At 40.1% G+C, this 25,890-nt stretch overlaps 1 protein-coding gene across 15 annotated transcripts in view; it reads right to left on the bottom strand.

Annotated features, from left to right (window-relative positions):
• Positions 1-25,890, bottom strand: part of NRXN3 (neurexin 3) — a 920,037-nt gene that overhangs the window by 681,333 nt on the left and 212,814 nt on the right. The window lies entirely within an intron of this gene.

The following is a 25,890-nucleotide window of genomic DNA, read 5'->3' as shown; positions in this document are numbered from 1 at the left end:
TGGCCACTAGCCAATATAAAAATTCCTCTCCAAGTGGGTTTTATTAAGCGGAAAACATGATTTTCAGTACAGGCTGGACACAGGCATGCTCCAAAGGGGAATGGCTGTCAATAGCCTGGCAAATTAGATGACTACCATCATGAACCATCACAAAAAAGAGCAATAACCGGAAGGCTGTATATGTTTAGCTGGCTAGGAAGAGCACCTCTGAAGGCCAGCCAAATTGTTGGCCACCCACAATATTGCTTTTTTCTGTTCCAGGCTGTACCCCTTCACCAACTGCCCATATCAATTCTCACAAAGGATAACTGCTAGATATTCAGGCTAGCGCTTAAAACTTCTTTAAAGACATCTACACATAACCAAGCAAGTTCCTATAGGAAAAAAAAAAAGTACAGTTTATCCATTGGTTTATTAGACCTGTGTTTTCCTAGCCCTCCCTGACAAGCAAGTAGAAACAAACACACTGGATTAACAGCACTTTACTTTGTGTCTGAGACAGACTGTGTATCAAGTGATCCAAGTCTTCAGTGATGGGTAACTAAAGCCCCTACACTTATTTAACTAGCGCTGTGTGGACTGTGGATACGTAGTATAAACATATTTGATGTTCCACTGGGATGACAACTGTATTCAGGAAATAAACACTATCACCATTCCCCACGCACTGAAAGAGTTCATTTACCTATTGTGTAAAGCAATTCATTGAACATGGATGAAAAGTAACTAAAACTAAACAGTCAAGAATCGAATACAACTTGGCAATATTAGCTAGACCTAATCTGAATTACATCTGAATTACCTTTAACAAAGAATATGTGTTCACCCAGTGTTGAGGAATCCATTCAGTGCAGGTAGCTCAGCTTGCAGCTGCAGTGTGAGCTGTAGGTTGAGCTCTGGGTGAGAGAAGCCCAAGGCCAGGGGCCATGAGCTACTGACCCTTTGGATAACAGAGCATGGTGACCTGTGGGCCAGCCAGGTGACCAGATACTCAGGGGAACCACAGGAGCCAAGGACTCCACACTCTGGGGCACTCAGATTGTGGGGATACAAAAGCCCAGGGATTCCTCTGTTTAGGGTCCCTCCTCAGAAGCACTGAACTCAAGTGGTTATTTTAGCTATTGAACCAAGATTGAACTATTTTAAGGATCCAGAGATTTGAGATTCTGCTATAGAAAACCCAGAGTTGAGCTGGTAAAGAAACCTTTCTGACCATGTGATAGTGGTATGTGTAGCTGCAAAGGGGTCACTACTTAGGTGCTGCAACTGTGATTGCCAGAGTGGCTGGCTCCTGGATGGTCAGACAGAAAAATTTCCTTCACTCCCAGCTAAAAATAGGAGTATGGTGAAGAGAATGCCTAAACAATAAGGCAGAAATATTTCAAGCTTCCCTACAAAATTTTTTTTCCACCTTAAAAATCAATTATTGTTTCTGAACAACTTCAAGTTTAGTGGAAAATTCCAGAAGAGAAAAGAGATTGATTTAGTCTCAAAAGACTTGTAGGAAGATACAGAGGAGCATTCCCTAAAGCAGGATATAAAGAGGAAGGCTTTCAAGGTGCCAGTAAAACAGGAATGAAGAAGGCAGGATGGAATTTCTTTAACTGATTGCATGAAAATGTTTCCTTAAGAGATAGAGAAGACAGAGGACCCAGGACTTCACTGGGGTGACAACTATCCTTTGATCCCAAAAGGGACCTGGCAATGGCCACAAGGCCATCAGTGACACACACCAGCTGTGGAGTCTGTGCACAGCCAGGCACAGCCATGCAGCCTTCGGGATGCCACTGCAGACCCACAACTGCATCCTGAGATAAACGTGATGTGGGAACATTAGAAATTATACATATTTATTTGTGAAAAAAAGTCATAACACTGTCTAGATGAGGGAAAAAACCTTTTTATGTTTGAAAGATAAATGCTGCTGAAGAATTCTGTAGCCTCCAAGACCAAAGCAGTTTCCTCAGCTACAGAAAAGGCAGCAGTAAGATTAAGTAGAATTGGTTTTAGCTTGGACTATCATTTGAGGATGAATGCTCTTTTGCAATGGAAGAATCAAGTCCTCTTCTTTCCTTTCTACACAAACTTCAAGTTCTGCAATAAGTGCAAAAAGGAATTACAGGAAATAAGTTATCACTTCTGTATTTTTTAAAATATCACTTTCCCACAGGTTTTTCTAAGAAATTGTAGGAAAGCATCTAAAGACAATATTTTCTAAAGTATATTCCTCATATTGCAGCAGCCAACTTGAGATTGTAGAACTAGTTTTGCAGGAGATATTAGCCAAAATATCTAAGTGAATACAAGGAGACAGTTTGTCCTTACTGCTAAAGCTAAAAAATACTCTAAGAAATTAGATTCAGATTTCTCATTCTGTTTCTAAATATCTAGCTTATTCTTTTTAATACAAAGGTAAAAAATTAACTGTCTGGTATTTGACAGTAACATAGCTCACCTTTAAGTCATAGCAAAGTGTTTAAGGCATTTTACTGCGGATTCAGGTGCACAAACTGAACTTTTCTCTATTTTATGTTCTAGTCAACCTCCATTTGGCCTAGGAACAGAGAAGAAAAAAGCTGCAGGACAAGGGAAACCAAGACAGATGTTCCTCACTTGTGCCACAGACACAGATATACCTCATGCTAGCCCTGAAAAGTAATTTGTACCTTAGATGAATTTCTGTATGTAAGGACATAGAGAAGATATGTCTGTACTTTAAAAATATTCATCTATATACAATAATGAGGAAATTCTCTGTTCCACACTGAGCCTAGTGCAGAGGTAAAACAAAATAGAAGAAATAAACAGTTAGCTACACATAGAAAATCAGTCATTGGGTGGGTTGAAAGACGCATGCTGGAATGTAGGGAGACACAGAAAGAGATAGTGCTGTACTCTACTGGAGATTATGTCCACTTTGGAGAATTGTGCTTCAAGAAATAGTGGAACTATTGGAAAGTTGAAACTGTTGGAAAGAGTCCTGACTAGAGCAATGAAAAGAATCAGGGGTCTAGAACATATAAGTTTGAAAGTGTTCAAATAGAAAAGGGCTACTACAAAACAGAAAGGAACAATCTCTTCTTTGTACCCATGCTGAAAAGGACAAGAAATAATTGGCAAAAAATTACAGCAAGAAAGTGTTAGAGAAAGGTTTGTTGGGTTTTTTTTTTGCTTTAATTTAAGAAAAGTGAAGCACTGGAAGAAATTGACTGAAGAGCAACAATCACTGGAGACCTTGAATTTCAGGCCAAAAAAATTGCTGTTAAAACTCACATGCCATTGTTTTTGTTTTGGGACAGTGGAAGTGTAAAGGATTAGATAACCTCTAATGGTCCAGTCTAGTTGTATTTTCTGTGATTCTGTATTTGGGGGTGAGGGGAAAGTAGAGGAACATGTGAAAGAGCAAATTACTATGTATCTAAAGACTTTGCTGTAGTGTTCAAGCACAGGAAGGAAGAATAAACCTTATAATAACACAATACTGACACTTGACAAGTTTGAAGAGCCTAAATTTACAAAGCACCTCCCTAGCAAATGAAGGCTTAAGAGTTAAATTTTAAAAAAAAAATTAAAAACCCCTTAAAATTAAAAAATCATTATCACAGCAGCTTCTTTACCAGCATGAAGGAGTTGACTTCAATTACATTCAGTCCTGTAGTGAGCTTATACAGACATTCACCAGTTACAAAATATTTTGCTCCTCCCAAATGCATCCTGAACCTCAGATCTGTCTAGCAAGCACAAGCTAAATCTGTCAAGCTTGGTTCAGTGATGATTAAGTGAGGAAATGATTACTGTCAAGTGTCTTAAGAATTTCATATGAAAGGCTGAGAGGAATTATTTTAGGATGGCCCCATTGATCATTTAAGGCTTAAGCCTTATTACACTGAAAAGTCTATCAGACAATGACTTAGCAAATAACACTCCATTTAGTGATTTCATTGTATTTTAAATCCACCTAAGGTTGTGCAAGTACAAAAGACCTATCTCAGGAAATAACTCTGTTTAGTATGGCTGGGTGAATGCTCCATCAGGATGACTTTTTAAGAGAGAATTCCATTTCCCTTGCAGAGTATTAGCAATGAAATGCTTCACTTCAAGCTGTAACAAACCAAAATGGCAAGTTTAGTTTTATCAAACTTTACAGAAAAGTTTTTGCATGAACTTAACCACAATATAAACCAGTATTTTTCAGGCATTGCGTTTACTTTCAATAGTGGTCCCTATTTTTACCTCTGGTCTCTACTCCCTAAGAAAATACTTAGACATGACACAATGTCAGTGTCCCACCTGTTATCAGCAAAGACCTATGACTGGTTTTGCCACAAAGCAGCTTAACCAAATACTCTGGTCCCTTGGGAGAATAGACACAAGGACCCTACAGGTCATATGAACTGTACTAGAAAATACAGTTTGTGTTAATCTGGCTCCAGATTATCTGGGGTCAGCTCAATCAATATGAAATAATTTGATTCAGAAAATATCAGAATGTTACACATGAACCCAGTTTTAAAGATTTCATGGATTTACATTTTTAAAAAATTAATCTTACCAGCAGCAATGTAAACAAATGTCAGCTGGAGGAAACTCCTTTGGAACAGAAACTCTTTAATTTCACTCAGCTTTTCACTTCAGTGGTAAAATATATTTTAATGAGAACACTAATGTGTAAAGTTTTCTGTGAGAATACTGAATAGCTCTTCCTCACTCACAAATATGCAGTTTTTTTCCCACAACCTACCATCCCTAGCCAATATGCCTTGAGCCTGCTTCACTAGAATATCCCTGGAAGCTACAAGAAGGAAGTTCAGTCTCCATATGCCAAGAGTCTCACTGCTGAGGTTTCCAATGTAAGCAAAGCAAGTGCTAAGCAAATTATGCCAACCACAGCAGCGTCTTCTATGTTTCTGTCACTTGCCCAGCAAAACATATTTACCATTCCATATGGGAGAGCACATGCTCAAAAGTGAACACAGTTCAAGTAACAATGAGATTACAGCCAGAGAGGAAGCATTTAGTGGATTTAGTACTGTACAGACTAAGCCCGAAAGTGGTGTCACTGCAGCAGGATGGTATCACAGTTTGTAGCTTAAAGCTGAGAGCGCTGCACGAGCGCTTCCTCAGCCTTAGCACAAAGGTCTCAGGGGCACTGACATGTCCCACTACCTGCAGTGTCAGCCAAACAAAGAGGCATCCCTTCAGCTAGGCTCTCCTCCTGTGAGGGACCAAAGACACTCTGGGTCTGCTGAAGAACTCCCATTGCAGGATGACACTGCCTCCATATGTCTAGCCCAAAATACTATGGGATTTTAAACTTCATTTTTAATACCCCTCCTTTTGCCCTGTGCAAAAACTTGTCAACACTGACATCTCTCCAAGATCTCTCTGCTCATCTCTCAAAATTGTACAGAATGGAACAAAGTTCAAACCCTCGACAGGTAGGATTTCCCAAACATTTATCTGCATTGGGCCTTATGTTGTGTGAAAACAGCAGTGTCATGAGATAACTATTTTCTTGAATATTTGCTGTAGAGGGCAGGGAATGTAGTTAATTCCCTATGTGAAAGAAGAAACATCAAGAGAAAAATACTGTCATGTTATAACCCCCAGCCTGGTGTGAGAAAACAACCATAAGCTCTTTTATATTTTTCTCTCATGCATATCTAAAACTCTCTCATCTGTGACCTTCATCTCTGAGCTTGCAACACTAACAAAAGGAACTGAAGGAATTTATTTTTTTTTACAAATTCAATACCTGTCTTCTGTTTGGGACTGAGCCCCAGTTACCACAATGCCAAAAGGTCTAGTTCATCTGTTCATCCAGAAGCTGCCCAGCTGCACCAGCCACAGCTTCAGTGCACAGCACAACAGTGAGACCAATAAAGAGAGGCTTGGAATGGGATGGTGCTCTCTCAGCTGTTCATCTGGCTTTATCTGGCCTCCAGAATAACCCTTACTAACAAAACTCTCCCCTGTGCCCACCATCTTAACAGGTTTCTTGGGGAAGAGTATTAATACGTGCAAAGAACCCAGCGGCACTACCAGGGTTCACTAAGGCTGTTGACAAAACTTCACCTTCATCCCTTGCTCTGATCTGGAAGCTGTGTGCATGGACCCTAAGTCCAGCAGCTCCTGAGGGGATAGGGAAGCATTCAGCACAGCCAGAACTGTGCCACAGTGAGACAACCTTAAGGGAAGCACATGAAAGCAGAAACAAGAGCAAACATAGGTGATATTTTCCAGTGGAAGCACCGAAATGAGAAGCAGAGATGGGAGACAGATGAGGACCTTAGCACCCAATTCAGCACCAGATTGCACTTCCTTTCCAAAGTAGGTGTGCTGCTGCAATCAGGGAGAGAGAGCTCTTCAGAAAGGAGAGGTCAGGACTGGAGTCAGCACTAAACACCAGACAAAAGAGACACCTGATTAGCTGGTTCCCAGCACAAAGGGAGCTGGAAAAAAAAAAGATCACGCCATTGTAGAAATCCTTTCTATCAGAAACTGCTACAAAGCAGTTTAAGTTACCCAGTGAATATTAGTGTCTTGGCATTAGTTTATTTAATATTGTATTATTTTCCACCCCCTCATTAAGGGCCACTATCCCTGATTTTGACAAGGTGAAAGAGGGAACTGAACTCATACAAGTCAATAGATGGCACGAAAGAACATTCCTTCTTCCTAGCTACTACCTTGTGCCTAAGATGGAGAAAATATTTTGGTAACACAGATCAGTGCAAATAACCTACTAATCTCTTTCAGTTTTAGAATTCTATAATGTAAATACTGAACAATAATAAACCTTTCCCTCAGTTTGTTTACTTTTGCTGCAGTGCCATTTTAATGCACCCAGGCATGGCATTCCCATCTCCTCTGTGTGGAGCTCAAGGAAGACTGATCTCACATCTAAGAAAGCTTCTTTGATACAAGACTAATTTACTTATATTTTCTGTTTTGCTCAGTACTGTCTTACTGCTTAAGAATTATCTATACCAGATCTTAAGCAGAGCAATAGAGCTTACATTGCTCAAACACTAACAGGCAGAAAACAAAATCTGTTTTAGCCACTTCTTGGCAAGAATTTGCCTAAACCTTTCTGTTTAAGTGGACTTCCCATGCACTTTAGAGGTTTAAGTCCTAACAACCTTTTCCAGTCTTTAGAGAGCACTGAGGTACTACTGTGACAGCAGCAGTTTAAGAGCATGCTAAACTTCCATTTCTGAAGATTACTCCTCTGGAGAAGGGGGTTGAGAAGAAGGCTGTGCTCTTATTACCCAGACCATGTTGACCAGAATATAGAAATGATTGTTCTGTCTACATGGTACTCAAAGAACCTACTGTTTCTCCTCTACAGCAGTTTTATTCTCCACTGAGCCAGCGGTGTCAAAAATAGCAAAATACATAGAAATCAGCCATTCTTTTTCTAATATATGAAGAAAACTTGTCTGTGTGTTTTACTGCAGCTGAAGGGGTGGAAAAAGGAAATAAGAGAAAATGGCTGACATAGTTACAAAGCTTGAAAAAAAATTCCTGGAAGCAAGGACACATATATATTTCTCAGTGCAGGACAGGTTGAATATTTGGACATGTAATCACCCTACATGCTATATTTTTTTGTCTCGATGTACTTACATATATTTACATATCCATATACTGTGCATAGATGCACAAGAAAGCATGAGTATTTATGTATTGATATATAGATCTCCACTGGTAGCTACTAAAGCCACATAGATGGATTTATATGCATTTGTAAACAGTACCTGGATGTACTCTACTGTATATGCACACATGTGTACTCATCTCCTCACTTGTGATTTTAGGCTATGTTGTTGTGATTTAACCCTAGCCAGCAACAAAGTACCACATGGGATGGAGAGGAGAATTGTAAATAAAATAAAAGGTAACAAACTTGTAGGCTGAGATAAGAACAGTTTAATAGTAATAATAATAATTATGATGAAGAAAAAGGAGACAATAAAGGAGAGAGGAATAAAAACCCAAGACAGACAAGTGATGCACCATACTAATGCTCCCACCCACTAACTGATGCCCAGCCCATGTTTATCCAGGCCAGTAAAAGCAGCATTAGAAGAATGCACATCATCTGCATGCAGATCCCCACATTCTGTTCTTATGCAGCTGTGTGATCAACAAACTGCTTGGCATCCTGGTACTGCTATCCTCTTCCCCTGAAAGGAACTCACAAAGCAAGAGCATATCTTATTATTGAAATACTGTGCTGGTTGGGGCTGAGATGGAGTTAATTTTCTTCACAGTGGCTAGTATGGGGCTGTGTTTTGGATTTGTGCTGAACACAGTGATGGTCGTTTAGAGATGTTTTTCTTATTGCTGGGCAGAGCTTACACTGAGCCAAGGCCTTTTTTTCTTTTCCTACTGCCACACTGGTGAGGAAGTTGGGAGGAGCCTCAGCCAGGACAGACGACACCAGATGATCAAAGGGATGTTCCACACAATGTGACATCGTGCTCAGTATAGAGAGTAGGGGGAAGCAGGAGGAGGGGAGGAATGTTTGGAGTGTTGGTGTTTGTCTTCCCAAGTCACTGTTACATGTGATGGGGCCCTGGTCTCCTGGAGATGGCTGAACATCTGCCTGCCATGGGAAGGTGTGAATCTATTCCTTGTTTTGCTTTGCTTACATGTGTGGCTTTTGCTTTTCCTATTAAATTGTCTTTATTTCAACCCACAAGTGTTCTCAGTTTCACCCTTCTGGTTCTCTCCCTGGCCCTGCTGGCAGCTGCACAGTGCTTGGCTGCTGGCTGAGGTTACACCCTGACAAACACCACATAAGGATGGAGTTACCATTAGAGAAAAGACTGGTGGAGGTGAAAGTACACCAGAATCCTTTTGACTGAAAATTCAGCCTTTCCACACCTTCTAGTATATCCAGAAGTAAGATATCAGTTCAGAAGGTGCACCTAACTTTGCTGTACATGACATTGGACTGTGTGCTCAATGGCACTTTGCAGAACCTAATCATGCTCCTTCATACATTTATTTTTCTTTCATACTGGCATGGTCAAACCTGAAAGAAGAACAGAAAAGAGAGGAGGCAAAGCAAATGACAACAAGGGCTTTTAAGTGAAGTATTTCTAATGTAAGCTTACTGGATTTGCACATTATTGCCTACAGTTCTGATCCAATTCCAAATAACTCAATGTCAGCCCTGATTATTTTACTATTTCAAACAGGCAATTAAGAAAAGAAAAAAACACCCCCCAAAAAACCAAAAACCACATAAAAAAGTCCCATGTGCAGAATATTAAGAGGAAAATGCTGAAAAGTACATTGTTAGAGAGTATATGTTGAGCCCATGACACTTCCCAGCATCAGTGTGTCCTGCCATTCACAGGCTGTCATTGTTCTGCTTGGCTCAGGTCCTTCACATACAAGGCACTCAAAAGGAGAGAATTAGTGGTGATGGTTATGGCACACTGAAAGTGCTGCTGTTTTCTACACTTTACTATACTCTTTTTTTCTCTTTCGTTCCCTACAGCAATACACTCTGAAAGGGTTGCATTTTTCAACCCCATATTTCCCCATTTTGCTTTGGGAGCAATATAAACAGTAAACAAAACAGGTAAGTTAGTTCTCTAACTTCTCAGTCACTCTGTCAGTAAGGTCTGTATGGTTTTATAGCACAATCCCCTTCAAAGCACAAGCATCTTGCACTGTTCTGGCATCCATAAGCCTGATACCTGTCACTACAAACCCATCATTTGCATGCAGGTCTATCAACAGGTATTACTATGGGTAAGGATTTCCCAAAAGCTCCTAAAAGGAAAGATAGGTTGCAGACATCTGTCCCAGATGCTAGTAGTTCCTCACAAAGCCACAGAAGTTCAGAAGCCAGAGAAGAGAAAAAAATCTCAACTTTTGTTTCTGCACTGTGCTACAAATTTGTTTTGTCCTACATAGGCTAACATGCCTCTTAAAAGCAGATCATCACCCTCTTGCCATTTTCGTCCTTGCTTATGCAGACATATTAGACCCTGAAAGTCAAACCCTAAAATTAGTTTGAAGCAAGAAAATAAAGGCCCTCATGTTAATCACATGCTGCAAACTTCACTTGCATGTTCCTGTAAGAGGTATAAGATGCATAGTCAGTGCCTTCTAAAACCAAGTTTCATTTTGCTAGACTGAACACATAGTCTATGCCTCTAAAGGAACATTACTATTACATTATTACTACTATTACTATAATTGCTATTGATTATTACATGTTGAAGACACTGGTATAGACAGGGAAGCGAGGAGGTAGTAAGGGGCAGGTAGCAAACTGCAAGTGATAGTTTCTATTGACATGGAGAAACTTAAGGATCATCCTCTACCATCAATTACCAAAAATTTAGGACTGCTGGCTTATTTAAATGAATCCCTTGCATTAAAAACAAAAATAAGGCCAAGAAGAGGAAACACACAAACAGGTATATTTTTCTTTGAGGTTCCTTCTAATTTTATGGAAGAAGTGTTATTAATAAAGATTTCCATGTGCCAGAGAGAGAGACAGACGGAGGCAGCACGCTGGGGAAAGTGACACTGCCCAGAAATAGTCAGTCCTACATCAACTGAAATACAACCACAGAGCAACTTCCAGCTACTACAAAATAGTCATGACACCTAAGCTGGCCTTTGGAAAAGAACAACAAGATAGCTAAAACTCAGATTACTTACCACTTTGACATGCATATAGTAATGTATACTCAGACACATTATTTCAGTTCAAGCCATTGCTAGATTATAGATTTAGGATCAAAGACTCTAAGCAACTCTCACACAATGGGAACCGTATCTAAGCCTTCCAAATAGTGACTATGAAAAGAGCATGCATGCCTTGGTGCATAACCAATTGAACATGAAATGCCTTTGTAAAGCAGCTCTGAAGAAGACTAATTGTGATTCTTCCGTGTCAAAGTAGGAAACTATCAAGAAAGTACAGACAAAAGACAGTGATTAAATATATAGTACTAGTGAAACCATTTCATAATACTGTGGCCTGTTATCTTGCCTATGCTTTAAAAAATACATTTAAAAATATCAAAGAACTCAAAAAACCCTTAATCTTATACTACACAGGGTGAGCTATCCAATGGATTCCATCTATTTTACCCGAAGGTAGGTTATAAGCTGATCCAAATCTACACGCTACAGGGATCTCTATCTGACAGAAAAGATCTGCTTTAGTTTAGGAAATAAAAGCATAATAATACGGCCAAATCACAACTATTCAGGTTGGAAGTAATGTGCAATGTGTCCTCGTGATCCGACTAAAAAATTAAGTCTTTAAATCAGTATAGGATGCACTAGTGGTTAAAAAAAGTGTTGCACCTTGATACAAAAGTATATCATAACAACATAGCAATTGTTTGTTTAAAAGATTCAGCTTATATAATTTATTAAGTATGCAATATTTTTTCTCTGATATAAATACATGAAGACTCTGAGTGTTTATACCACAAGAAGATGTGAAAGTATTTTGCAATCCCTGAGAATAAAAGAGGATGTTGATCAGCTACCAGGAATAAATATGCTTTATTTTTAATTTCACAGACTTGGGTCACTTGCTCCAATTTCTTGAAAGAGCTGAATGAGGAGATTTATTATCCACTGGGGTTTATTTTTAATCTTGGAATAACAGAAAGATAACTGAAGAATAAAAGAATGATAATGTTGTGTGAATGTATTAAAAAGCCAAACAGGACAAGATGTGTAACTGTAAAAGGGTTTAGCCTGGAGGAAACATCAACCCTGGAGGAAATAGCACAACAGCTTCTATCTGAAGTCCTTAATATGAACATTAAAGGAGAGGAGTACAATACTTACTGTCATTAGACCTTCCTCTGTAAAAGGAGCTTCTGTCAAATAAACCTGATATAATTCGAATGACAATGGTGAAAGAAGAGATGAAACATTTTTAAGGTATTTAACTGAACACCAGAAGACAGCTCTGCTCAAATAAACAACATACAAGAACAAAACAGGATGTAATGATAGATAGATCAGATAGACAGATTAGATAGATAGATGGATCATCATTCCTCGGCTGACAAGTCTCACAAAGTATTTGTCAGTGGGGTAGCATTACTGATAAGGAGCATTTCTAATGCACCATAAGAATCTATGTTTGATGCAATAGTATTAAATATTTTTTCAATTACCTAGAAATAAATATAAAAAGCACTGAAGCTGATACTTGAAGGTAACACCAAGTTTGGCAGACCACTGAACAACCTTACTGACATGTCAGTCATACAGAGTTATTAACAGAGCGTGGAAATCCAGACCCTTTCATTCCAAGCAGCTTTAAAACATTTGAATACTCAAATATAGAACCTTACAAACATGGAAGACAGACCATGAACTACAGTACCAGGAAGGGGAAGCTGCAAGGAAGCTGCACTTTTGAAAACAATTCAGAATACATCAGAGGAGAAAATGCAAGTTTCCAGTAAAACACTATGGGGAAAAGGGCAGTCCAGTCTCAGGACAAATGAACAGAATAAGCAATATGCAGCACTGATACCATATGTACTGTAACCCTAGGTATAATTCTAATGTCTACACTTTGTTGAAGGACTCTAAACAATTACAAAAAAAAACTATCAAACAGCTTCAATGGGATTTGAAAACTAAAATAAATGTCTTAGAGTAAAACACAAGGAGCTCCATTGGTTTAGTTTTTCAAAAGACCGTTTTTGAAAAGACTTGATTACAGCAGATAAAGGAAAGACAACAGATTTCTGAAGCATCTGTTTCAGTAGAAAATTGCATCAAAAGAATCCACATTTAGGGGCCATTGTCCAACAAATTCCAAACAGATTGAAGACCCAATTGCTTTTGTAGTAGGAGCTGGTTAACCAACACAACAACTTAAAGAGGTCCAAATTATTAGATTTTTAATGTGGGGGACACAGAACAAAGTGAAGCTTTATGTTTATGATCACATATAAATGGGGATGAATAATCACCTGAAAACTGAGCTAGCTCGGTATGGAGAGGGTTTGGAACCTTAAAATCCTCTGACATTTGGCAATATTTACATGCCACAAATCATTTAACTTAATTAGGAAAATATGAGTGTGGATTCAGTTTAAGTAGCAGGCATTTTTATTCTGCTGAATTAAGCAATACATCAAGTCTTATGTCTCCTGGTTTTTATTCCTAATCCTGCCCCTTATCCATTAAATAATTTTGGCCAGGTATTCATATGATTTCTTAGTTGAGAATGTCTTGAAATAATTAAATAGTGCTAATAGATGTAATTCTCAAAATAATATTTTTTCAATTTAGTCACTTTTTGTTTTCATGTTTGTTGTTAATCTCCAGTATCCAAAATGCAAAGAAACATAGGTGCAAAGAAAAGCCTTACTTGTCCTTAAGACATCTTTAGCAGCAGTAAACAGAACACAGAAAATGACAGTCACAGTCCCATGGAGAATAACTCTTTATAGAAATTTTTCCAAGTTAATACACTGAAGGGAGCAGTGGCACTCCTTGCAGGAGAAGATGGACAAGGTGACCTGACAGATGTTTACTATTTCTACTATCTATTATTCTCTGGAGTTTTTCCCAGTAGGGTAAACACTTATCATCCCTTTTTTACACACCACCAGTCCACATTTCTGAGGAAGCAGAAAATGCTCTTTGGGTTTTAAGTCTTCTGTAAAGGACAGCTCCAGATGAATTCCGTGCTCAGAAAAGGAGTCCAGTTGGGCAGTAATAAACCTTCTTAACAGCCACTTCCACAGTTACAGCCACAGGGAAAAAAATACAAATGATCACTGTCTGACCATTAGTCATGAATGGAAAAAAATCCCCAAATCCAAGTTAAGGCTTAAGAGCTGTCTGCATCTAGCACAGCTCATAGTGATCTGGGGAAATTTTCCTATTGGAAATCTCCCTCCAAAACTTTATGGAATTCCCAATTCCATACATAGAAAGATCATCTTTAATGACTGACAAATCATTTTACAATGCAGCTCAACAAGCAGACCTGTAAAACTGCTTCTAATATCCTCATTTCCAATCAATTGTTTTGCAGGCCTTAATAATTACAAGTGGTGAAAGAAGTCATGCTGCTTTGCACTTCCCTGCAAACGTCTGGGATTCATCTAACCCTTCTTGTTTTTCTTTTCATTTAAAGCAACTTCCTCAAATATAGGCTGCCTACACGTATGAACACCCGTTTTCATTCAAAAGGGCTCATTACACCTCCTGCCCAACATGGGGCACTCCAGCCTTTACTCAACCCTTGTGTGTCTGTTCCTCCAGCTCTTTCAACACATCTCACTTCCACATCTACACATTGCTGCACAAACCTGTAGGCCAAACTTCACACCAAATGGATTCTCTGCTGCCTTCCCCCTCGGAAGGGGCACAGGCCTTCAGGAACACGACCTTGCTATGCAATACTTGCAAGAAGGGATTATGTGTACTATGGCCTCTGATGGTTGTGGCACATTGTAGTTAATAGAAGGCAAAGAAAATGGAATATCAACTTTGGAATACTGCAGGAAGCCTAGAAATGGTGTAGCTGTACCAGGAAATATTTACACATAAAATTTTCCATATTGCATGAGATCATGAGATCAGTATCCTATACCACACACCCACCTTCTCAAATACCTAAGCAAATCTAGCAGAGCATCTGTGCGGCAATATCCACCCATAAAACCATTTCAGACTCCACTTATCTGGATGTGAGAGTCTGCATGCAGAAACTTATGTCTTTGTATTTCGTATATCATCAATAATTTTTCTTCTGTGATTTTTCCAGGCACAGTAATATCCCATGGCAAGGACTTCCATGACTTTAATTGCCATCATATTTCTTTTTGATTGTTCTGAAGCTTGCCCTACCTTTGTCTTTTGAACTTACTCTTAATCCCTGTATTCAAAAAGAAACAGAAAATACACTATGATTCTTCACTCTCATATCCTTTTTCCAACAGTTCAGTTACAAAAAGCCCCAGGCTGTACTGACAGCTCTTGTATGGAAGTCTCACTAATGACCTTTAATGATCTTTGTTGCCCTTCTCCCCTTTCTGAGATTAAAACAACAGGATGACAGTGTCCAGTGTGGTTGCATTTAATGACATCAATATATCTTCTGTTTTGTTCTTATTCCCTTCCTAGAAAGGCATAATATTAGATGTGCTTACTTGCCCAATATTGACCACTGAGCAAATAGTTTCAAATAATTATTTAATAAAACATCAGAAACAACTTTAAGTCCATCATTGCATATGCATAATAGGGATTATTTTCTCCCCCCCCACCCCCAATATAAACACCTCAATTTGTGTTTACACACATATAATTTAATCTGCTATTTATTTGTCCAGACTCTCATTAAAATGTGTGCTGCCTCCATCCACAATCCTTTCCACTCATAACTGAATCTTCAGACCTCAGCATGGATTCCAGATGACTTTCCACTAGGGCCCTCATGTCCAGACATTCAGCATTACTAGGTCATCGTCCGCAGTCCTGCAGACAATCCTCATGTGAAAATTTCCATATTCTCAATAAAATGTATGCTGTCTCCATCCACATTCCTTTCCACTCATAATTGAATCTTCAGACCTCAGCATGGATTCCAGATGACTTTCCACTAGGGCCCTCCCATGGGAACTATCTAGTGCATTCTGTTTGTTCCATTCTGGTTTTTACCTTCCAACCAGTTCTTCCTCTGTGCCCAGACCTTCATCTGCCATTGATTTTCAGTTCCTGAAGAGCCTTTTGGTGAGACACATCACTGAAAGACTTTGAAAGCTACACTACATTTGCCAAAACTCTCCTGACCATACATTTGCTGTGGCCTCAATAAAAGCAATGAAGATCCTGGCTATGACAGCTCAAATACAATGCCAGTACTATTCTTAAATCCTTGGCACTGCCATCAAAGCTTGTCTGCTGCACTCCAAAGTGGAGTCTGTGGAATGGTTTTAGGGGAGTATTGCCACACAGCTGATCTGTTAGATGGGTGTTTGAGGAGGCAGTTTTCAGATCTAGACCTTGGACATGGATCTTCACAACATGTTTCTCTCTAAATTAGAGAAATCCAGATTTGATAGATGGACCGTTCAGTGGATGAGGAATTGGTTGTATGGTTGCAACCAAAGGGCTGTGGTCAATGCCTCAATGCCCAAATAGAGATCAGTGAATAATGGGACTGTGACTGTTCAGTACCTTCATCAATGACAAAGACAGTGTCATCAAGCGCACCTCCAGCAAGCTTGGAGATGACACCAAGCTGAGTGGTGCAGCTGACACACCCTGAAGAATGGGATGCCATCCAGAGGGACCTGCACAAGCTCAAGAAGTGGGCTCATGAGAACCTCATGATATTTAACAAGGTCAGCTGAAAGCCCTGGAGTAGGTGCAGAGGAGGGCCACCAAGATGAGCAGAGGACAAAAGCACCTTTCCTATGAGGATGGCCTGAGAGAGGTCAAATTGTTCAGCCTAAAGAAGAGAAGGCTCTGCAGAAACTTCATTGCAGACTTTCAGTACTTAAGGAAAGCTTTTAAAAGACAAATGTTTTTGCAGGGCCTGTTGCAATGGGACAAAGGCATATGGTTTTACACTAGAAGAGGGTAAATTTATATTAGATATAAGAAAGTAATACTTGATTATGAGGGTGGTGAGGCACTGGCACAGGCCTTCAAGAGAGGTGGTATGATCCCTGTAAATATTCAAAGTCAGGCTGCGTGGGGCTCTGAACAGCCTGATCTAGTAAATGAACTTTCTGTTCATTGCAGAGGGCATTAGATTAGACGACCTTTAAAGGTCTCTTTCAATTCAAACCATTCAATGTTTCTTACCAGAAGGTGTCCTCATAGATACCAAGGTTTTCCTTAAACTCCAGTTGCAAAACCAAAGAGGAAACCAACATTTAATTGTCTTCCTCTGCTGGATGCACAGGCAAATCCAGCCTCCAGGAGAAATGTGGAAACAGCTGGAATCAAGTTTTTAAAAACCATCTGTGGTTTTTAAAAAACTCATAAGAAGGGATAGAGTGCTTTAGAAAACACACTTGATGTCAAAGCTGTCCTTTGAATTATTAATGCATAACTTTAAGTGAAGCTTACACTAAGATGAAAGTTATTAACCTAATAAGTTACATGCATAATTAATTTCTTCTATGATATATGATTTGTGAAGTTCTAACAAAATGTGTCACAAAGGTTGTAAACATGGAAACTAGCCTGAAGCCAGAAGAACTAAGCATATGCTAATTAGAAAACATATGAGAAATACACAGGAAGAAAAAAAACTGAGAAGAGAGAGGAAGTGACAGCACTGTATATCTGCGTGGCATACTAGTGTCAGTTATGAATAATGGGAACTAGGCTCAGACAAGGAGGGAGAAGCAAGCACACCAAACCAAAGGAGAATGGAGGCATTCAGTGTTCTCATTATCTTAGATAAGGCTACTTTAAGACAAATCAGCCCTGAAATATAAATCAGGGAAATGGAGGAGAGTGCTCAGCTAACAGTTTATCTTGTTAGCTGAACACTGAAATTGCAGAGGAAGCACCCATTCTTAAATATGAACTCTAACTATGAACTCTACTTTCTTAGAGCTTTACTTTGTAACCAATTTTAATACTGCAATTGACTGTTTAGCCACTATCTGGACAGAATAAATAAATTGGGCATCCCCAGTAACATGTTCTACTCGAGAGAGATAAAATACACAACAGCCTTGTCCTTTAGAAGTGGCAAGTCATCACAAGGGTCCTGGTTTACCAAAGTCTTGAGGAAAGCTTTTTCCTTTTCTATATGTGGTTTTCTTTACAGTCCTTTACATCTTTGAGAGGCTACAACCAACGAGGGTGATACAGCAGTCCCCCTCCTTTGAGAGGCTACAACCAACATTCCATTTAGTCAGTCATCATAAGGGATTATATAGGGCAGCTGCAGAAGTACACACTCGGTTATATCAGCAGCACTAAGAGAACAGGTTTCACTTTAGCATCTCCCTGGCCTTCTCAAGAAAAACTGTTGTTTTGAAGACAGCAATAAAACAAGTTATAGAGTGTGAACTGATCTTAGTTAATTGTTGGGAAGTTGTCCTAGCATGACTGAAGTTGAAACGCAGGTACAAACCCATGTCAGAGGTGTGAGAGAACTGGCCACTACATAAACAGAATAATCACCACCTCTATCCACTCAGATATTGAGCTCATATTACCTAAAACCACCAAGTACCAAACCTCTCAGGCTCTGCTGAACTTTTAGGTCAGCAGTTAACAATACAAGGGAAACACTTTGCTTCCCCATTTTGCTGCCCATGCAGTAATTTTGCCAGAGATGGGGAAAAATTTTGTCATCAGAGCCTGTTTCAGATTGTTGCAGTGGTTTGGCTAATCCAGCTGCAAACATGGAAACAGCTATTCTGCCCTCCTAGAGTTTCATAGCATAGTTTTAGTCACATCAAAAGTCTTACATTCCACAGCCAGATCTTTTCCCTGATGGAAGTTCAGAAAGCATCAGCACATTTATCTTCACATCTGTTCAGGGCTTGAAACCCACCAGAACACTTCACAAACAAAAACAAACTAGAAAAGGAACACAGGAAGGCAGCTGAGAAGCAGGATCAGAATGGTATAGACTGGACCAGCCTTCTGAAAAATCACTGGCTTTAGTCCCTGTTGCTGCTGCTGTCTCATGTTGGTGAGTGCTTGCAAAAGCAGATTGTCTGCCTACCTCCTGCCCCAGTCAGGAGAGCATCTTGCCTCTGGCTGGCATCTCACTGCATTCAGCTGTAGTGAAAAAGGGAAATCTCAAGGACAACCAATCCAGCCAGGATGTTCTGCCAAGGTCCTGTTCCTAGCTGAGGAAATAGTCCTCTCAATTCTTCTCAGCCAGAAAGAGAGAGGGAGAACGTACACACACATCCCCATTATCCTAAAGCCCGCAGGTGCCAGCAATCCAAACAAACGTAGAGCAATTAACAGAATTAACACAGCTTTAAATAGCTTGGCACACCAGATGCGGACTCCTAGCAGGGTTCTATAAAATGTAAAGTTATTACAGATAAAACCATTAATCATCTGTTCAGAGACTTGTTCTAGATGCAAAACCCATTTCACTTGAAATGGCTAATAATCAGAAAGAAAGGCACAGATTTAACAGGAATGATTATGCCATTCTCAAGCCCCATTTCCAAATGCCATTTTTCATCTCTGCCACCATTCCCAAACCTCTGTGTTCCCTCTGCTTGCTAATGCTGATACAGTAAGAATGCTTTGCAGGCATCAATCACAATTTCTTCTCAGGATTCTAGAACTGGGACGCCACCTCTCAGCCTCTTCCATTTTGGACAGAGGAGGTTAGTGACTTGCACACTACACACTGTTGCTTTCCTGCATGCAGTTATTACAAGCAGCTCACAGATAACTGATGCTCTGATGAATTAAGTGTTGAACTGCTAAGATTTGTGCTTAGAAAATACGAGCATTTGAATATTCCCCGCATTGTGGCAATGTGAAGTCACCAGTAGCCTCCATATGCAATATAACAATCCTCCTGATATTCCCTTAAGACCTGTTCAAATAACTCCTATATCCACATTTACTATATCTGTGTCTAGATAGCTACAGGAAGCAGAGGTCAGGGGCTGACTCTAATTCACCTTTGAGCTCTGATGGTACCATTTCTAACACTTCCACTTATGGAACCATAGCTTAAAGAGCATTAAGTAGCTGTAAGCAGCAATTTAGATCTAAAATTGCATCCTTCCACATATGTGTATTAATCCCATTGATTTGCTTAGGAATCTAGATATATACACTGTTAATTCCAACTAAATGAATTCTGCCTGTGCAGTTTGAAAAAGGAAGGGAGATAAGACAATCCTAAAGCAAAATATTCAGTGCAACAGAAGTAGACCAAAGCCAGAGAACAGCAATGAACTAAAACAGAGAGGGTATCAGAGACTATACAAAACCTGCTTGTATTATACCAAGCCTGCTGCCTTTTCCATGCAGTTCAAATAACAAATGCTGCCCATTAGCTGCCTGCCCACTCCTGTGCTCCTCACACTTGGCAGCTGGCTCACTGCTACAGAGGAGTGGCAGACCTGGGCGGAGTTGTTCAGCCCACTCACTCAACATTCAAACTTCATCATCTTTTCCTGCCTCCCTTGCTGGCACAGCTGAGCTGCCTGGATTTTTGTGGTGGATAGCAGCAGTTCAGTCTTTTCCCACTGCCCACAACACAAATGCACATTTCATAGCAATAGTCCAACTTTCAGGGTCAGTCTGCTTCTCCCAAAGAGAGGACACTTGTCGAGTAGCTGAAAATGTCTGTTCTATACACATGTATAAAACAGAACAGTCTTGCAACTTCTTTCATGTAATTTTATCTATATTAGCATATGGCTGTCCTGACTCTCCAAAACTACTCCCATTTGTATTTTTGTCTGACAGGATAAGGATGGATCTTTAGCAATCTCTTTAGTGCAATGTAAGGACCAAGAAATAAAAACATATCTCTCCTATTTATTTTCAGTATTCATTCAAACCAAGAATTTACTGATCTCAGTGAACTACAAAGCCAGGTAAAGCAAAAGAGGCTCATTTACTTTCAGTCCAAGATAACCACATCAGACGTTGTGCAGCTGAAATTGAGATCATGGCATCCATTAGGCTAGGCCCACATTTGGCTAGCAGCATATGAGAAAGACAGCCAGAAATCCTTACCACAGTAATCACCAGAGTATCACCACTGCTCTGCTGATGACTTGGACTCAGCTACATTTGTCTATCAATATATCCCGTCTTGGTTTGCTCAGCCTTCAATGGGTAGAGATTAGACCACATATTTTTGTAAGGATTTTTGCTTTAATATTGAATAGTTAGCAACTAACTTTATTATATGCACAAAACCCAGGCATCCAATCCAATTTGCTCCAATCCCCATTACGTTTTCTGAATTTGTTGATATAAATATAGTTCTACACCTGTAAACACTCTCATTTTCTGAACCACAGCACATGGCATATTCCCTTGCAGCCACAGAAGCTCAGCAGGAGTTAGGGTCATTATGCAGGAAAAAAAGCCTGATCCTGATGATCCTACTGCAAAGGAAGGACAGATGGCCACAACACCAGTACTGAGAGTCACATGCAGACAGCTCAGTCAGGATTCAGTGGAGTGCTCCCTTACTGTTGTGACATATCAGCCCTCTGGCTACACTGCCCAGTGGTGACACCAACCTCTGCTGCCCATTTCCTCCCTAGGCACCTGTTCCAGTGGCAGCTGAAGACAGTTCAACTCAGTTAGACCCCACTTTGTTTTAGTTCCATAGATTCTCTTTAGCTTGTAAGTGTGGTGGTAGTACATAGTTCAAGCAGCACTGCAAAAAGAAACCTCTTACAACTTTTTCAAATGTTAAATTTATTAAATAATACAGATATGAAGCAGACAGGCCCAAACACAATAGGACAGCTGGAGCAGCAGTATTGGATTAGCATATGTGGGCAGTTAGTGCCATTCATGTCTTCCTCCACTGTACCTCAGTGCAATCTCTACACTGTTGATTCCTGATTCTCCTCTTATGCATTCCTGGGACTCTGTTCAGCCACTGCTGTAGAAGGGGATCTTGGGCACCCAAAAGCTTTTCGGCTTAGGGAGGGCCTTTTACGACTACAACTGGCTCTGTCTGCCTGTTTTCCTGGTTTTTTCTGCCTCCAGTTTTAGGCAGCCTTCCATCTGCACCTTCAGCCTCCTCCCAAGGGTGACACTGCAGTCAGAAAAATTCATCCCCAAACAAACCACATCATCACTACACATCAAATAGTACTGAAAAAGATCTGGCTTGCAGATAGCATCCGAGATTTACATACAGCAACTGGGCACACTCATGAACCATTTTGAAATCTGGCTCTTAGAAGTTAAATTGCAGACAGAAATTATCTAAGCTTTCACAGCTTTCTCCCATCACAGACAGATGGTGCCTGACCCCTGTAATAATTTCTGCCATATTCCACCCATATGCAAGCCTCACTGCTTCCATCAAGCTGTTAGTACCAATCAACATTTTTCAGAATTGAGATTTTAATAAAGCATTGATAGAAAAATGTGAAGATTTTATAAATTCTCTCATGAATATCCATTCTATAGGGACCACCTTAGGCTCTTCTAAAGCATCTCCATCTGTACCATTTAAGTTCTGCTCCAAGTAAATCAAATCTGAGTGTCTGACTCCCTAACCTCAGGAAATATTCTGATTCCCTCCCTTCCCTAGTAACTGGATGTTGAAATACCATTTTCCCCTCTTTGCCCACGCAGCTAAATTCCTACTCTGCCACTTTCCATCTCCATCCTTGATTACTAAAAACTCCTCCCTGAAGCCCTTGATTACATGCAAAACACAGCTGTTTCTTGTTACCTTTCTTGTCCTAACTCTTTCTGGCCATGCAAGTTCCATTCAACCCATTATCAGATTCTCTTCCCTTTCCACCTTCGGTTAGTGCTTCTCTCTTTTTAACAATCACTATCTTTAAAGCACTGTCACACCTTCCCTGACACCCATTAAAATTATTTCTGCTCAATTGTCTCAAGACATGTTCCTGTATCTTCTTCTATCCCATCTCTATAACTGGTTTCATCCACGATAGAAAATGGAAGAACCAGCTTCCCCCAAGATTCTCTAGAATGATTTACATTAAGAATAAATGTCCAAAATCCCTTAGATTCTATGCAACTAGATTCAATGCAAAAAACCTTAGATTCGCTGCAATGTCCATATTTCATGTCTGCCTACTACCCTATTTGCATATTCTATATGACTATTTTCCAGTCTCATTGCCTCATTACAGTGTCGGATATACTGCAACACTGCTAGGACAGCTATGGAGAAGTGCAAAACAAACACGGTTCACCACACATAGGGAACTCTTCAATTCTGATGAAAATAGATGAAAAATCCTGATCTGAACTACACATTAAATACTAGTATTTATGATTTAGGTATATTACTGCTACCAACTTAGTAGAATCTGTTCAGTCAAAACCTGTAGCCCCAAAGGAAAGAAGAGACATGAGGATCTATTCTTTGGTAAAAGGAGGTACCATTAGGTCAGAAATTGTCTGACCTAAAGAAAACATTATCTAGATAATTTGATAATTAGATTTATTTTAGGAAATATTATATAGATACTACAGCAGAGGAGTCCTCAGACTCCTAGTTCCTTGTCAGGAACACATTCTTAGACACTCCAATTCCTTCTAGCCAAGGCTTACACTCTGCTCTCATGAAGTATTTCCCCTGCCAGAGCTGCCCGCCCTCCTGGCACCAGCCGGGCTGAGTGGAGAAGTCCCTTCCTGCTGCAAAGGGGCAGAGATGGTCACTAGGCACTCTGCCCTCTGCCATTTCAGTACCTGCATGTGGTCTCAGAGGAAGTGGGAAGGCAATGAGCCACTCAAGGAGCCCTCTTAGCCCCAACATCAAAAATTTTATTGGTCTACTCTCAGACTGATGCAGTCTAGAGGAAATACAAGAGCATACAGAGGAAAGGCTGAAAGTTTCACCTCAAAGTCTCCATAAATCCCTTTACCTTCCTAGGAAAGTGACAAATCCCTAGAGCCAGTCTTGAATGAATTAAGAGACCATTCTGCTTTAACACCTTCAAGAGATCAGTACAGGGCTTGGCAGGATGTTCTCCTCCATTACGAACAGTGCAATCCACTCAGGGGTGTGCTGTGTCTCTGGTATCAGCAATACATAGCTAGGACTTAACTATGAAAGAAGAGCTATGCTCTACTAAAAAGCATAAACTGAAAGGAACAATATTTGGTAATAGTCTACCCTACCCCTTCATCTAACTTTCTTAGCTTAGAATATTTTTGGTAAAAATCCAAGCTCCTTCAGTACTGGCTAATGAGAGACTGAACATCCTTTTTGGTCACAGAGAAAAGAAATGTAAGCTTATAACATAAGCTGTGGGGACTGATTTATGAAATATGCTGACAAGCTACAGAGAAAGGCAAGTCAAGTTCCCCACAGCCGGTTCTGGAACCAGACACATCATAAGCACACAAGCACTGCACTAACCCAGTTCTGCCTCCTCCAGGACCAAGGCTCGTTGAAAGCATTACTGCACCACTACTATAAGTGGGTTGCTTTTAAGTAGACCATAGCTCTAAAGCAACCATCAAGTCAAGACATCTGTTCATACACATCTCCTGTCATTGCCTAGTCAAGTGAAGATTACAGAGCACATTTTGATTATCTGTGTTCTTCCTTTCATTCTTAGAGCGGTTGCCTGGGTTTTGCTTCTCACAGAACGTTATGAGCTTGGGATGACTATGTTGGCAGCTCTTAGCACATTGTGCAAGCTAACAGAATACAAATGATTATATAAATAATAAAACTGCTGAAGATTTTCTTGTCACTGCTTTCTTTGCTCCATTGGCTTGACTTAAAGCACACATAAAAATGGCCTCTGCTAAGTGTTATGTTCATAGCATCCATAAATAAAATTAAGATCCTGATTTAAAGAGACACTAAGAGTCTGTATCTCCTCCTGATTTCAATCAAACTGGGATGCTCAGTGCCTAGGAAAATCAGGCCCAAGGCTCTATAAATGTAACCAAAGGTATGGCAGTTTGTATCCAAGTTTGTATCCAAGCAGCAAAGTTTCATTTCCTATAGGAGATGCTCACAAACTCTTCTCTAGCATATCTATCTCCCTTTAATCCAGAGGTCAGGCAGGAAAGCAGCTTCAGACCCTAACTCTTCTTCACATCAGAGGCCTGGCACATAACATGCAAACCCTGACACCACGAGTTAAGTATCAGTAGGATGAGGACTTGTCAAGGCAATTACAGCCACTAAACAACACCTAGATCAGCATTGCTGCTTCTATGACTCCTATGTAAGCTTTTTATAACACTTTGTGGAGACATCAAGATCTGTACCCCCATTAATCACAGTGATAATCACAAATTGCATTAGAAGAGAGAAGAAAGAAGACAAAAGATAACTGCAAGCCAGCATCAAAAGTAAACTGTACCAAGTTTGGGATTTGGACAGAACTTATCTTTTGATTTGTTTTGGGGGGTTTTGGGTTTTTTTCCCTAAGGATCACTTTTTTGGTTCCTGTTGCTTGCCAGGCAGTCCAATCTCTATTACCCATGTGTGAATTTTCTCAATGCTACGTGGCAAGTGCAGCCAGCCAGAGTAATACAACACAGTTTTCAGAACCAGCTAGCTCTTCCTGACCAATGCAGCCACTCAAGTGCACAGACTTAGCAACCCAGTTTAAGGACTTAAAGATCACAGTTGTCTGTCTCAAATACTGTCACAAAACGACTTTGCCATGAGATGAGCACAGGGTGGAGTGACAGGATAGTGCTAACTCCAGGCAGAGGTGAGATCTGATCAGGACATCCTGGGTAACGCATCCAGACAAACATTCCCACTGTAGTGAACTTTGTAAAGAAGCAACTTCTACACATATCACTGGTCAAACAAAGATCCCAAGTTATGGCATCTATGACCACTCAGGGACCACCCCCACTCCCCCATCTCCCAATCTCTTCCCCAAATATGCCTCCACAGATACCGGGAACTTGGACTGTAAATTAAGTCACCATGACCAGAAACTTGAGATAAGATAGAGGTGATTCTATTGTCCAAGTGTTATCGCCTCTAGGGGGAGGTCAACAAAGCTCTAAGAGCAGAATGTCTAACTCATAATGGACATGAAGAATGCAGAAATTATGGGTGACAAGGAAAGCAACTATGCTGAATCCCCTTGGACTGGGTAAAAGGTAATTCCATCGGGGGAGATGGTGACAGCTGACTCGCAACCCACCAACTACAAAAAACAGAAAGACTGAGCATGGGACTAATTAACA

This window comes from Passer montanus, unplaced genomic scaffold, assembly GCF_014805655.1.
Source record: "Passer montanus isolate IOZ18808 unplaced genomic scaffold, ASM1480565v1 scaffold18, whole genome shotgun sequence".
Classification (NCBI taxonomy): Eukaryota; Metazoa; Chordata; class Aves; order Passeriformes; family Passeridae; genus Passer; species Passer montanus.
This window is presented reverse-complemented; position numbering and strand designations above follow the sequence as displayed.